Source organism: Strigops habroptila, chromosome 4 (genome assembly GCF_004027225.2).
Source record: "Strigops habroptila isolate Jane chromosome 4, bStrHab1.2.pri, whole genome shotgun sequence".
In the NCBI taxonomy this organism is placed as follows: Eukaryota; Metazoa; Chordata; class Aves; order Psittaciformes; family Psittacidae; genus Strigops; species Strigops habroptila.
In genome coordinates this window covers 61,401,305-61,415,553 of record NC_046358.1, presented here as the reverse complement: position 1 = coordinate 61,415,553, position 14,249 = coordinate 61,401,305, and the positions used below count along the sequence as shown (strand labels likewise).

General features: G+C 35.1%; 1 long non-coding RNA gene across 2 annotated transcripts in view; it reads right to left on the bottom strand.

The window, feature by feature from the left end:
- The window catches only part of LOC115607529, a 47,270-nt gene that overhangs the window by 22,805 nt on the left and 10,216 nt on the right, over window positions 1-14,249 (bottom strand). For both annotated transcript variants that reach the window (XR_003991263.1, XR_003991264.1), the window contains exons 4-7: window positions 6,715-6,915; window positions 3,366-3,571; window positions 771-1,254; window positions 81-220 (exon numbers count right to left, since the gene is read on the bottom strand). This is a non-coding gene — a long non-coding RNA (uncharacterized LOC115607529). The remainder of the gene's footprint in view (window positions 1-80; window positions 221-770; window positions 1,255-3,365; window positions 3,572-6,714; window positions 6,916-14,249) is intronic.

Here is a 14,249-nt window from a genome sequence, read left to right as displayed (position 1 = left end):
TAAGAGGAATGTGTCCATTTTAAAAATCCCACAGTCAACTGCAGTAACACATCTTCAAGTGTGAAAAACACATCTCCTACCTCAACAGAATCCACATTCCACAACTGACACTGCACACCAAACTTGAGAGATAAAAATGTGTGCTTCCTTGGTTGTTGGTTGGGTTTTTTTTCCCCTTTTTCTCACTTGCAGTTGTAATTACGGTAGCTTCAATGCTGTTCTACAAAATACAAACATGGATTTTTTTTAGGGTGTTGCATACCTCTTACAATGGCTAAAATACAATATACTCCCCTCCACTTGACCACTTTTGCACATATTTGCCATATTAAGCCCAAATGCCATGTTTCTGGCACAGTTCTAATTCAGAATGCTTTCTGGCAAAAGAGAAGATGAGAAAACATGTAAACATATTACAATTTCTTAAAATGAGCCCAAGGTCCTCCAATAGTATCTGATTGTAGTATCTAATCCTTACAACTAAAGGTTCCTTAGCTTTCTAGACAGTTGCCTAACTGAAAATACTCATTTAAAACAGGTTTGGGAGAACAAGGTTCAAGTCCAATCAGAACCAAACGGAAGGCAGACCTGCACTCGGATGTCCCCTATCAAATTCTAGTCTCACGTCTCAGTCTTAAAAAATGTTTGGAAAGATCTTAGCTCAGTAAGAGTATTTTAGATATTTTTAAAACTTTGGCAGGACAGAAAAACTGTTTCATACTAGTTCGAATATAAAACAAATGGGGTGGGGATGTGGAATCACTATTTACCTCGTCTTTTCTTTCAAATTTTCTAAACATACTTATTCTTTCCAGTTTTACTTGCATAAGGATAGGCATTTTCAGCATGGAAAAAAATATTTTTCTTCAATGATTTATGAATCCTGTTTGATATACATCAGTGTATTGATTACTGAATGGTAGATGTGCAGTTCTTCCATCAGAAGCCTGTACAGTGATTTAAATAGAAATGTGAGGAAGACCGTGAAGATTGTACCGTCTGGTAAATCTTCCTTTTTGAGAACTGAAACAGTGACAGCGATTGTTCAGTGTGTCTTTTTGTCTCATTCATTCAGTGATACAGATGTAGCACAACTGAAGTGAGAATGTTATCACTTTTGTCAGGGTTTCAGAACGAAAAGAGTCAAACATCCTTCGGTTGCACTTCAGACCTTCCTGCCAAGACACCACCAATATTTGGTGAATTCACATCACTCTGCATAGCTGGCTCATTTTTTCATTGATAGGTGAAAGTCTGAAAAGAAATAGCAACCAATTACAGAGAAACAAACACACTTTTCACACAGTAGCAACAATCTGTTGAACATTTTGCTTATTATACATAGAAAAACCCCACATTTCAACTGGGTTTTTTTAAATCATGGCAAGTGAATGATGCTGCAAAGGGAAGAAATAATGTCCCATTCAAATAACAAATTATATTTGTATTAAAGGGAAAGGAAAATGCTCTGCTTCAGCTTTCATTGTGATTTGACTACACCATGACTGGGGCTGTCCCAGGTAAGGGCAGTATGCTAGGAAATTATCAACATACACACTATATGTACCATATGCTGCCTTTATTCTTCCACTTTTCTTTAGACATTCACTCAAAGACAGGACATTGGACTAGATGAAAGCCCAGTCCGACACACTATTGCGATTTTTATGGTCATTTGTTTTTGTTTTCAATTTATAAGCAAGAAATATGTTTTCTTTTTAAATCACTAGTCTGGATGAAATACCATTTTGAAGTTTTCAAATATTTTTTATTTCATAATTACTGTTGCATCAATACCCGAGACACTGATTTTCAATCTATTTTAAATGTGTCGACCTTTATACGTTCATCTTCAGTGGAGGATCAGACACTTGTATAAAATTCAAATGGGAGTTGCATATAAACAATATTCTTTTGGCCTTAGTCCTCCTTCCCCTGCACAAAGCAGGACATACATGCCAGAATTCTCCCAACAGTTTTTCTCTTTCAGACTCATTTGTTTCTTTCCACTCCCACGTGATCTACTTTCCTGTGCTGGAAAAAGTATTTAGTTGAGTGTGCAGTGAATCATATTCAAGAAACTATTCCAGACTAAAACTGATGATTTTATATTGGTTTATTTTTGGTATATGTCATCTTCCCTATGTGGTTCACTGAAGGATGGAATGAAACCTTTGTGCTGTCCAGGGAGCAGAGGAAGTCCTACAGTGACAGTGCACACTTGGTGAGTCTTCTTTTAGCAACAGTGCTGGAATACACTGACAAATGTGCTCAAAACTATGGCCTCAGTCACTTTTGGATACACTTTACAAGCAGTCCATACCTCCATAAGGCCTCAATTATATCAGTTTAATAATTACTGTTTTAAGTCAAGACATCCAACTGGAAAAAAAACCCAAAGATTAATACTGTATCAATCCACTGAATTTGTATGATGTTCAAAAATTATTGCTGAACTTTTTTGCTCTAATGTACAGACAAATTTGATCTGTGTGTTTTAATTATCCTCATGTTGAAAGTATCATGAATGTTCTAGTTAGACAATAGTATCTAAGAACATTTACTGCAGAAGTTATTATTCACATTTGCATGCAATTTCTTGACATAATATAAATTAGGTGATATAAAGTAAATATACCATACTTGTTTTGGGACAAATACTTATAGCCTTCTAGACTTACCTGAAAACAATGACAACATATCAATTCTTCTAAAACCTACTGAATTGGCAAGAAAGTATTCAAATGCCTTATAAAAGAAAAAAGATTCTTGTATATGGTGTAACTTTAAAATATTTTGTTATATGGTCACAGTGTCATATTTTAAAACAAACATTTTAACTTCTGAATATTTATAATTAAATATCTAACCTAATAAAAACTGACCATATTTTCAAACATGGTCATTTTCAAACATATATAAGCCATGCCTCAGATACTAGAGAAATAATGTTCCTTGGTAATAAATCCTCAGATAATGTACTGTTAGACAGCACACACAAAAGTAGAAAAAGTAATAATCAGAAGCAAGGTGACTACTAGGCAAAGACAAGCAGATTAATGAGTGAGGAAGGGGTTCAGGAAAGAGGGAGCACAGATGTAAAATTCCCATTATCTAACCTGAACATACATATATTTCCTGGGTTTTGTTTTGGTTTGGTTTGTTTTTTTTAATTCCTAGGCTTTGTAATTTAAGTGATTTTTCGACTGCTTTGGGTTTTTTTTGGGGGGGGAGGAGGACTGGGTTGGTTGGTTGGGGTTTTTTTTATGAATAATCTATAGTTACATGAAAGCAATAAGACTGCATTAACAATGAAGGTACTTCGGAGATGCAGTCATTCAAACATGCTAATAAACAAAGGTTACCTTTCCGATTTGATTTTGTGATGCAATAGTCCCATAGTTATCCCACCCTGTGCAGCTCTTAAACACAAAAATTCTGCCAGAGAGGTCCTCAATAATTTTCTACACGCAGCTGTAAATGACAGACTTGGTTTTCTTTTGCTTAACACCATTATGAAGAACCAGGCCAGCCACTGTCCAAGCCACTTTCTTCATTAATGACAGATGGCCTGAAAGGGGAAAAAAAAAAAAAAAAGGTCAATATTTGGCTTCAAAATTAAAAAGAGAGACATCATGCACTCTTTTCCCTATTACCTTAGAAATACACACTGGCCTGTCTCCACTTAGATGCTGGTATTTTCTGAAATACTACCACCAGCTTCCTACTAACCGTGACATAAGCTGTAGCAAGCTGTCTGCAGTGATAGCCTGCATAAATCATCATTCCTGAAGGGAACAGATGTTCAGGGTATGAAAGAGTAATACCACAATTTAGTCATAATTAAAATTCACCTTAGCATGCCTCTATCAGTGAGCAGAGAGGAACATTTCTCTTCTCACCTACAAAAATGAAATGTCTCTCATTTCTTCTGCTTCAGGAAAATTAAGCCTGAACCTTTTGTACGTTGAGTTCCATCTCTGACACTACATCATAGAAATGACATTTTTATTTCAGTTCAACTGTTAGTTTTCTTTTCTGACCACTATAAAATGACCTCTAAAAGGTGTACTGCCTCTGCACAATACGCACTTACAATTAAATCTTCGAAGGAGATTGATGTACGTTGCATGCAGAAATATAATCAGTAGCTAGCTAGCTACAGATCAAAACTGTGCCAACAAACATACTCATTGTATTGATAACAATTCAGTCTGAGTTGGATATATTTAAAAACTTACGGGCTGAAGGCCTCTAAAAATTATTTAGTAATCTAAGATCACTAAAATCAGTGGGAGTTAGAGGATTAACACAGGAAAAATTTGATCCTTAGCCTTATAACTGCCATTAATGTTAATGGAATGTACCTATACACATTATTTTGAAAATGTAAGCCTCATACTGCTACTATTACAGTCGGATTACATTAGGTGCATGTCAGTTCTTTTGAAAAATTGGTTTCAATTCACAGGTCTTTCTATCATGAGGCTACTTTATTATGAAATATAAAATATGTGTTGATTATATTAATAAATATCTCTCAACCCATTAAAGTGTAAATGGCTGAGCTTTTCAGTTATTTAAGCTTCTAAGAAGAAGATAATTTATCTTCTTATCAACATTGATATTGGTAATTGATTTGAAAACAAAACAAAAACTCTCATTAAACCATGGTTTAGTTTCCCAACTAAATATCCTTAGTGACTGTCAACCTATGGAACTTCACACTGGATTCTTAAAGCCCATGGATTAGAATGCAAATTAGATAACCTTATCGAATTCAGTACAGCTACAGCAATTTACCAGGACTGAGAATGTGAATTCATAAATCTATTAATCTAGTAGGGGCCATTTTGTAACCAAAGTTACTTCTCCACAAGTTAATTTTAAATTTACATTTGAAAAATTGTGGTTTGTTTTATTACTCAAGGATGCAGCTACATTAGCATTCTAGTTCAAAGACTGCAGTTTTCAAGTGAGGAACCTACAGCTTCCATTTAATGTACTTTGATTTGTATCACAGAGCATTTTCAAAGCATGCAAACTGATATCTTTTAGATGAAATAAAACCAACAGTTACGTTCCAGAGTTGTACCTAAAGCGCCTTCATAAATCCATTGCACAGACTAGAGTTAGACCAGAGCAAAATCTCTTAAAGTGTGTGTAGTGTAGATATTAAGTTCCTTTGTAGTAACTGCTTCCTTCCACAGATCTGTTTCTCTGGTTAACAACTTGTTAACTCAGTTGTAGCTTCTCCAAATGTAGCTTCCCCAGAGCTCTTCCTATTACTTGTAGAATTTCTGAATTTTGCCTTATCTTTACTTTTGAAACAGCACAAATATGCACTTGCAGTTGTCAAGAAGGTATTCTGTGGTTGCTGTGAAAACCAACCAGTGTGTGCAGTTGGTATGAACTTGTTAGAAGCCTGCTACATTTGAATCTGAACATTCCCATCACCACTGATCAGGTTCTGGCATCAAAGGACTTGCTAATGCAGCTATACTGTGTTCAAAATTCATTCTTAGGTTCAAAATAGCCTTTTAAATAGTATATTTAAAACTAGAATGCCAGGTAGGATACAGATGGATATAAGATCAGTTTACTGGTTGAAAAACTAACATTGGAAAACAGATCTCAAAATCTCAGATGAGTAACACCAGTGCGTAAAAAGTTGGACTGACTGTCATTTGGGAATTTCTGAAAATGCTGTTTTCAGAGAAGTTGTAGAAGGTGGTTCAACCTTGGAAGTAGGGGCTCTAACATGCATTGATAAATCTAGTCTAAATCTGTGCCATGATTTTAGTAAGGTAATCATTTATATAGTTACTGGACATATATTATGTGCTATTTCCCATATAAGCAAGTATTACACGTTGGCTGTCATACCACAGCAAAAGGACGTTTTTCAATTTAGGTACACTACACTAAGTGTAGTTTGGTTTGCTCCTGAGTAGGTGGGACTTAAAAAAGAAGTGGTAGCTGATTTAGATTATAATGAAAGCGTACATAAGGTGAACTTAGAGTTCGCTTGGCGTTGAATAAGAGCAAGTAGATGACTTAAGGTGAATTTAGGAAGATTATAGCTGTCTAAGCCAAAGAATGTGATAACAAAAAGTTTTCTCAACCCTTTAGGGTTACATCCAACAGCACCCCTTAAGGCTGGCTGGAGAACTGCTCTGAAGGTCAAGCTTGTCTGTATTCTATAACATAAGCCTGCAAGGGAGCTTCAAGCACAACAGGAATAAGTCCTCTAGGAATCTGCATGGCCAAAAAATGTTAAACATGACTATTTGTTCTCAGTCTTGACTGGGAGGTCAATGAGGTTATGTGCACTGAGGGCAGGCACTACATGGTAATGAATATACTTCTGCCACTTCAGAGCAGCATAGACACAAAATCAGGCACTTGAGTGTCTGTGTTCCACTATGTTTTTCAACAATAAACTCAACTTTTGCCACCTGAAATTGCCTGTTGTGCACTGCCATTGATGCTGCTGTGCATCCTTAAGCGACCATGATCCTACCCGATTTGAGAAGTTTGGCTGCTACCAGTCTTTTGGGGCTCACAAACCAGGAACCTCCAAAGCAACATTCCCCCAAAAGGTGTTACTTCAGCTATACTAAGTGCAGAGAAAAACACTGGCAGCACCAAGTTTATCACAAAGTAAAACAGAAGTGAGCATTTAAATAAAAAACAAAACAAAACAAAAACAACCTGAAGAATAGTGGTAAAGTCTCATTTATAGAAGTGGACAGGTGTTTCTATTTCCTGGGCAGAGGGAATATCTTCTCACTCTGACAGACTCTGCTCCATATTTCACAGTTCCCAGAAGAGTGTTTGTAATCTCCAGTGTGCAGACTGGACTGAAATCTCTCTCTTGTTGCAATTGGAATGTGCAGCAACAACACAAAATTCCTGGGGGAAGAAAGAAATAATAGCCATGGGAATCAGACTTTATTGACCATTGATAATAAAAACACTCATTTGGAACTAGGGCAAGGATTTTATAATCCCAGACTTAAAAAATGTCTAAACAAGGTGTCTAAACAGAGGCATCAGATGATATTTCAACTTCATTCCTTTCTTCAGGATCCCTTAGTGTTTAACTGCTGCTTCTCTTGAACATACCCTATGCTTCACATTGCTGCTGTAACTGGAAATGTTGTTACACACAACAAAAGTGATTTGATGGGAGGCTAGAAGGAAGTTTCTAACCCTGATAAGAATATGTTGAGGTCTTTATATGACTAGGATATGTGACAGAAATAGAGCAAATATGGACAATGGAATGTAGAAGATTGACAAGGTTTGTAAGGAGAGAGGATATACTCTATTAAACTAATAAATACAGTAAGAAAAAACAGATAAGCTGACATAGAAGCCCTTCTTGCTTAAATATTTAGGTCATCTACAAGGACCTGCTACTATTACTACAACACAATAAACGGATTTCATTGACTTTCAGAATTGGGAATAAAATGCAGCATCGTGATGTAAAAGGAGAGGTTAAGAGATCCTGGAGAGAAAGCAGCTGAGAGGAGGTCTAACTGCAATCTTCAGTTACCTACAGAATGGCTATAGGAAAGGCAGAGAAAGAGATTCCTCAAAGGAGCACGGTAAAAGGACATGTGGAAACAGTCACAGCTATGGTACAGAAAAATTCAACTAAATATAAGGGGAAAAAAAATTACAGTAATTAAGCAGTGGAATGGCTTGCTCAGAGGGGCTGGGAATTCCACCTCTGGAAATTTTCAAAACTTGACTGGATAATACCACAAGCAACCTGTCCTATCTTTGAAGTTAGCCCTACTTGAGTAGATTGGACTAGGTGATCTGCAGAGGTCCTTTTCAAGGCAAATGATTCTGTGGTTCTCACTAATCTACCACTGTGTACAATTAGAATTGTACAACCTACTGCCAACGAAAATATACCTTAATTTGTTAACCACTAAGTTAACACTAAGTGCTTCATACTGCAAAGTCACAAATCTTAACGTAGCTCTTTACACACATGTACAAAAATTTTTATGGCAGAGTTTACCCTAATTTTCAAAAACTAAATGATTATTATTATGCTTAATGTTAGCTGATGAAAGTATTTAAACAAGATCAACAGCACTAGTTAGTAATTTGGTACAGAAAGTGAAGATTAACTCAGCAAATTAACATTACACTATGGATAAGCAGAATATATTACTTAAAAGGAAGTAACCCCCCCGAAACACACAGTAACATTTCTACTGCTAGTTAAAGTGGCTGTAAATCTTTTATTACCTCAAGATAGCATAATTACAGTTCAAATGCCAAGGAACACCTTCCACCACCAAAAGAATTCTTAATAATATGATGACAGAGAGGTTCACTATAAAGAATGAAGAATGTCACTTGCAGAATAACAAACGAAAACTCACAGAGCACTAACATTTTCCTTTGTCATTCCCTATCTAGGTACTGACTGTACTGTTCATGATTTGAGCCCAGGTTTGTATGTTACACACATTTCCTGTTACATTGAACTCATTTCAAAATTGTGTTCTTATTCTCCCAACACCTACCTCCTTCTTTCACAATTGCTTTAAACTGTCATTGTTGAAACAAGATTTAGAGTTGTAAGAAACTTTCTTCAAATGGTAATAAAAAGGAATAAACTCCTAGGTTTAAAGGGACTAGCATATGGTATTACAAACATACTGATATTGTATGCTGTACATTATATTATGCACATGTACTCAGGCACACCTTGCTTTAACTTCTTTCCATTTCCTCAGCTTGATAGAAATAAATATCAAGCAATGCCTTAAACAACCTTCATAACTTCATGAATCCAAAACGTCCCAAAAAAACTATTTTAATCTTTTAAAAAAGGAACATAATTTTCTCAGTTCCCACTTTTTAAGATTCTAAACATTGAGTGATACATGTTAAAGGGTACAGAACCATAACAGAGACATGAATCTGAAGTATCTTATATGTTAATACATTTAAGTGTTAATATAATAAATATGAATATCCCTGATAGATACTTATGAAATAGGAAGAAAAGCCCAGATCTCCTAAAATCTAAACACTCTAGTAGTAACAACACATAATGTTGCATTCAATTATGTTTTCTGTTCAAGTTACAGATGCCTCTATATTTGGGAAACATATTATGCACAGGTCACATTCCTGTGTTCAACTAAGTTTACAGTCACTCCCTTTCCTTTAAATACTTGAGAGCTTTTTGTTTCCGCATGTTCTCAAGTGTCATCATTTATTGCCACAGGCACATTGGCTACATTTAACTAATAATGACAGCAGTTGTCATTAGATTTCAAACTCAGTAACACTAGTCTGACATATTATTTGAAGTATGTCTTAATTTGAAATTTGATTAAAATTACAAACATCCCATCTTCTCTGCCAATCAACATATTTCATCCCCTTGCCCTGAACTTTTCTATGAACTCTTCAGGAAAATAGGTCATGGTGTTAGTGTCCATTTAAACTGAAGAAGGCCACCAGATTGTGAAAAGACTTTTATATGCTTTTCACAAAAGACAAATCAAAATTTATGTTCAGCAACATATGATTGATGTTTTTCAATATGTTTTGTGTGATAGGAATCTGAAATCTAGATTTTACTTCGCAAAAAACATATTTCTCCTCTAAAAATGAAGTTATATTTGACTTTAGGAAATAATTGAAAATATTTAAATTATTAGCAATTTAAACTATCAGGGTTTTAGTTAGTAGTCTAACAAACAGGGAATCAATAATAAAAATTAAGCAAAAATTCCTATGATTATACTTGAGCAGTCTGGAAGCAGTGCAAATTGTTTCAAGAAATCAAATATTTGGTGTGGTACATTTTAAAAGAAATAATAACATTTATTCATGTCATGTCATATGAATTCTTCCCATATTTACACTCAAGTAAACCTGAAATTATTTGAGGAATTAAACAGGTGTAAACGCCAAACGGCACGAATAAGATAAGCCCTGAAGACACTGCAGCAACAATGCAGAGTGGTAAAAACATATAGAGACTGGGTGAAATGTTAAGATTCTCTGGTTTTTTGGCTCTCAGCCAAAAATTCAATTGATAGGTTGATACTTTACAATGCAAACAATTTTATTCCATTTGGCAGAGAGAACAGAGAGAATGCCTCTTAGTAATCAGTGCTCTATATTTATCTTTTTTTTTTTTTTCCTCTTGAACTTGCATTCACTGGATCTACAATGATAATGGTTGGAAGACTGTCTGTCTTGTTCCAGATTGGGATGAATTTCTCCATTCCACACAACTGGCAATCAACTTTGGTTTGGGTTTTTTTTTACATCATGGGTCAGAGATAATAAATTATTTCAAATTCTTACTGCAATCTACGGGTTAGTGGGGAGACAGATGCCAATGTTTTGCGTTTCTTGAAGAATTTTCAATTTTAACACTCCTGTCTTAGTTTTATTTATGTATGTGTGTATGTGTGTCTGTGTATGTAAACATATTATCACTTTTGACTATCAGTTTACAACTTCTAGCCTTTTGCTTGCTCCCAGAAATCAAGCATCTAGTCAATCTGTCATGGTGGAAAAAGTCTCTACAAACCAGTAACATCATCAAGCTAAAGTATACCACAAAGGTTTCTCATATTCCTTCAAGAAACTACAAAAGTTAATGGGCAGAAGCCTAAGACCAGGAAAGAAAGTTAAAGCCTAACATATATTTTCTATGGTTATTGTGCCATCAATAAGACTCCATACATATTGTCTGGAAAAACGTTTCTCAAAATCAGCTGTGGAGGCTCTTGAGGGAACACTATACATATCTTCTGGTGCCAAAAGAAGTAGTTGAGTTTGCTAAGCGAGAAATCTAAAGGAGGAAAAGACACAGCATATTAAAAGTTGGATCTTACCACTAGAACCCCGTATAAAAAGCACTACAGACTTCAATGCCATTAAGTGGCTAGGAGGGAGACTTCAATGTTGTGAAGGGTTCCAAAATAGCTCAGAAATGGGCATATTTCAGATTTCAAAAAGGTACTCGCAACAGGAAAGGGCTGTAATAATCTGTACTAATATTTTCAATCTAAAATTTCCATAGTAAAATAATAAAATTAATTTTTTTAATTTTCCTTTAAAACGAAATATAATCCACATTTTACTGGCATCCCTCTCAAAGGCCAGCTTTTTGTCATTCTAACTTTCAGGATACAACCAAGCTATTTTCTAAGTATTCAATTCTTTTTTGATATATGATGCTTCAAGAGGAAACTTCAATAGTTTACAACAAATTCCTGTTGTGTATCTTAAGATCTTCAGCCTATAAGATGGATAAGCTCATAATATGTGATATGTATTTCTGCATATTAGAGCATATTCCTTTTTCAGAACAAAATTCCAGTACAAATGCACTGAAATAATAACATACAATACAGTGATTACAGGCAAATTTGTAATAAAATGTATTAACTTTAAGTTCATAGAAGAGATTCATTTTTTCTGAAAAATAAGATGTGCCCACTAATTTTTACATGTTTATGAGGAAAAGCCCTATATTATTTCAAATGCTGCTTGGAATTGAAACATTTCCAAATCAGTCAATAGTTAGAATGGTAAGAATCCATCATTTCACTGACAGTTAATCCTTGTAGAAAAGATGTCCTATTTTAAATGTATTCCCACACATTCTTGTCAACTGGAACCTGTCTTGGTAAATTATTTCATTTTGTAGATCACATGATATCTAAATGTCATTAAAAAAAAAATAAAAACCTTTATCTCTTCATTTAAATACAGACCTGAAATGCAGCATTAAGAACACTAAACATTGATTATTTTTTCTAGTGGCCTCCTTGTCACATGCATTAATAAATGACACAAAATTCTCTTCATTATTTTTAGTTCCATTTTCACTACGCAGTAGTGGAAACCTATACATCCTACTGACACAGGACAGACTTTGGCTAGGTAGTAAAAAAGTTAACATTTATGCACTAATTGTTTCCCGGCCTGGTGTCCTTTTACTATATTGGTCCACAGAATGAGAGCTGGAGGTAGGTCATAAATAACACTCTACCCATCTAATAAGATGTGTTAATCAGATGTAACACCTATGTGATCAGTGACATGGACCATGCTCTGTGCACGGAATCCCTGTCAGTATGACTTACAAATAATCATAGAATCATATAATGGTTTGGGTTGGAAAGGACCTTAAGATCATCTAGTTCTAACACCCCGGCATGGGAAGGGAAACATCACACTAGACCATAGCTCCAGGCCGTGTGCAACACTGTCAGGGCTGGGGCAGCCACAGCTTCTGTGGGCAACCTGTGCTAGTGCCTCACCACCCTCACAGTAAAGAATTTCGCCACTATATCTAACCTAAACTTCCCTTGTTTAAAACTATTACTCCTTGTCCTAGCACTGCAGTCCCTGATGAAGAGTCCTATTTGAACATGGTATAGCAACAACAGCATTTTGGCCAAAATGCTGTCTTTAGCAATCGATTCGGCTTAAGATCTGCACAGCTAAATTAGGTGTCTACTTTTAAGTTATCTGTATGTGAGCTAGACATCTTAGTTCCCATTATAGTCAGCGGAGCTCAAGTAAGTACAGTTATGTAGCTGTGTAAGTGCTTAGTTTCATTACTCTGAAGGCTCCTGTAGAAACCACTGATATTACTCTCAGTAGTAACTATGAATTAGACCTGAGCAAAGTGGTTTTGGATAGCAGTCTAAGTCCACAATTGACTGATTAAGCCAAAACTCCTTTGTCCCCAGCTTAGCAACTCTGAAGCAAGATCAAGGGAAATGGCAAACACAGAAACCCAAATATGCGTGAATGGAAAATGAAGTCTAGAAGAAGTCCTGTTTCCCACAGTAGCATGACTGATAAAATGCACAAACTTTTTATGGAGATCATTTTATTGGTCAAGGTTGCTAATGTCACTGGAATTAAATTCAACAAAAAGGAATTAGTTTAAAAACCTGGTAACTAATGAAATAAAAATGAAGCAGTGCACTGGAGAGACCTGAAACTCAACTGCAAATAGGTGTGGGGGTACAATAAAAGCTGACAGAAGAAATACAAGGTATTAAGAAGAATAAATATGAACATCAAATATATTCTGAAATTCAGTAACTACTAAATATATAAGTGTTTGCAAACAAACACTGAAGTACATGGTCTCCCATATATTTCCAATGAACAATTAAATACAACCACCGACTACCACCAAATTACATAGAAGAATAAGATACTACAGAGCATTAAATTTTTGGCACAGTTCTGTAACACACTAGTGCCACAATACTCTCCTCAAAATATGTTTTAAATATTTGAGACCTAATATTTTTTTCAGCTAAACTTCTGTTGGAATGGCACATTATCACTGATATGTCACATGCATTTATTATAAATATTGAATTAAATCAAGGGAAGCAATGGCTTTCCATTTTTATCCCAGATCATGCAATTTGTCAAGTTATGTTTGAATCCTTATTTATTTAATGCAAATCTCAATTTCAATTTTAAAGTCAGAAAGATGATAAGGTGAATAAATCCAAATAAACCAAGACATCAACATCACTGGGAATTATATTTTAATCAGGTATTTATACCACTTGAAGCAATGAAGTATCTTGTATGCAAGATAATAGAATTCAGGAAGACTTTGCGATTTATACAGTACTTGAAATACAGATTTCCACAAAGGTGCTGCTCTTGAAAATGTTTAAAAAATCTCTCTGATTTCCATGGGATCACTTGGAAATCACTTGGAAATATATTTGCAGGGTTGGGGCTTTACAGTATATCACTGATCTTCCATTCCCACGCAGAAAGGATTTGCTACTGACATTCGACCTTGTTATCTATGCATTGACTCAAATGCAGCAATCAGTGTTTATACTGACGGATCATACTACTCCATGTTCTCTTACTAGTCTTCGGCTACAGAAAGAAAATATAATATATGCACTATCTCTACGTCTTTATACACCTCTAAAACCCATCTTCAATACATTGTAGTTTTTTAAAAATGTATACATTGTCATTCAGACTACATATAAGTTAAAAAAAATACAGGCAAAAAAAGTATTATGGAATGTTACACAGAGAATTTATGAATGTTTTTAACATCTGTTCTAATTTTTGAGCACATGCATTTCTACACAATTAACTGTCATTTTCCAGCTCTATTAAACTTGTAAACAGTTGTGTAAAAAGGCCTATTTTCTGGTATTGGTGGCTTTTCTACTTATAGC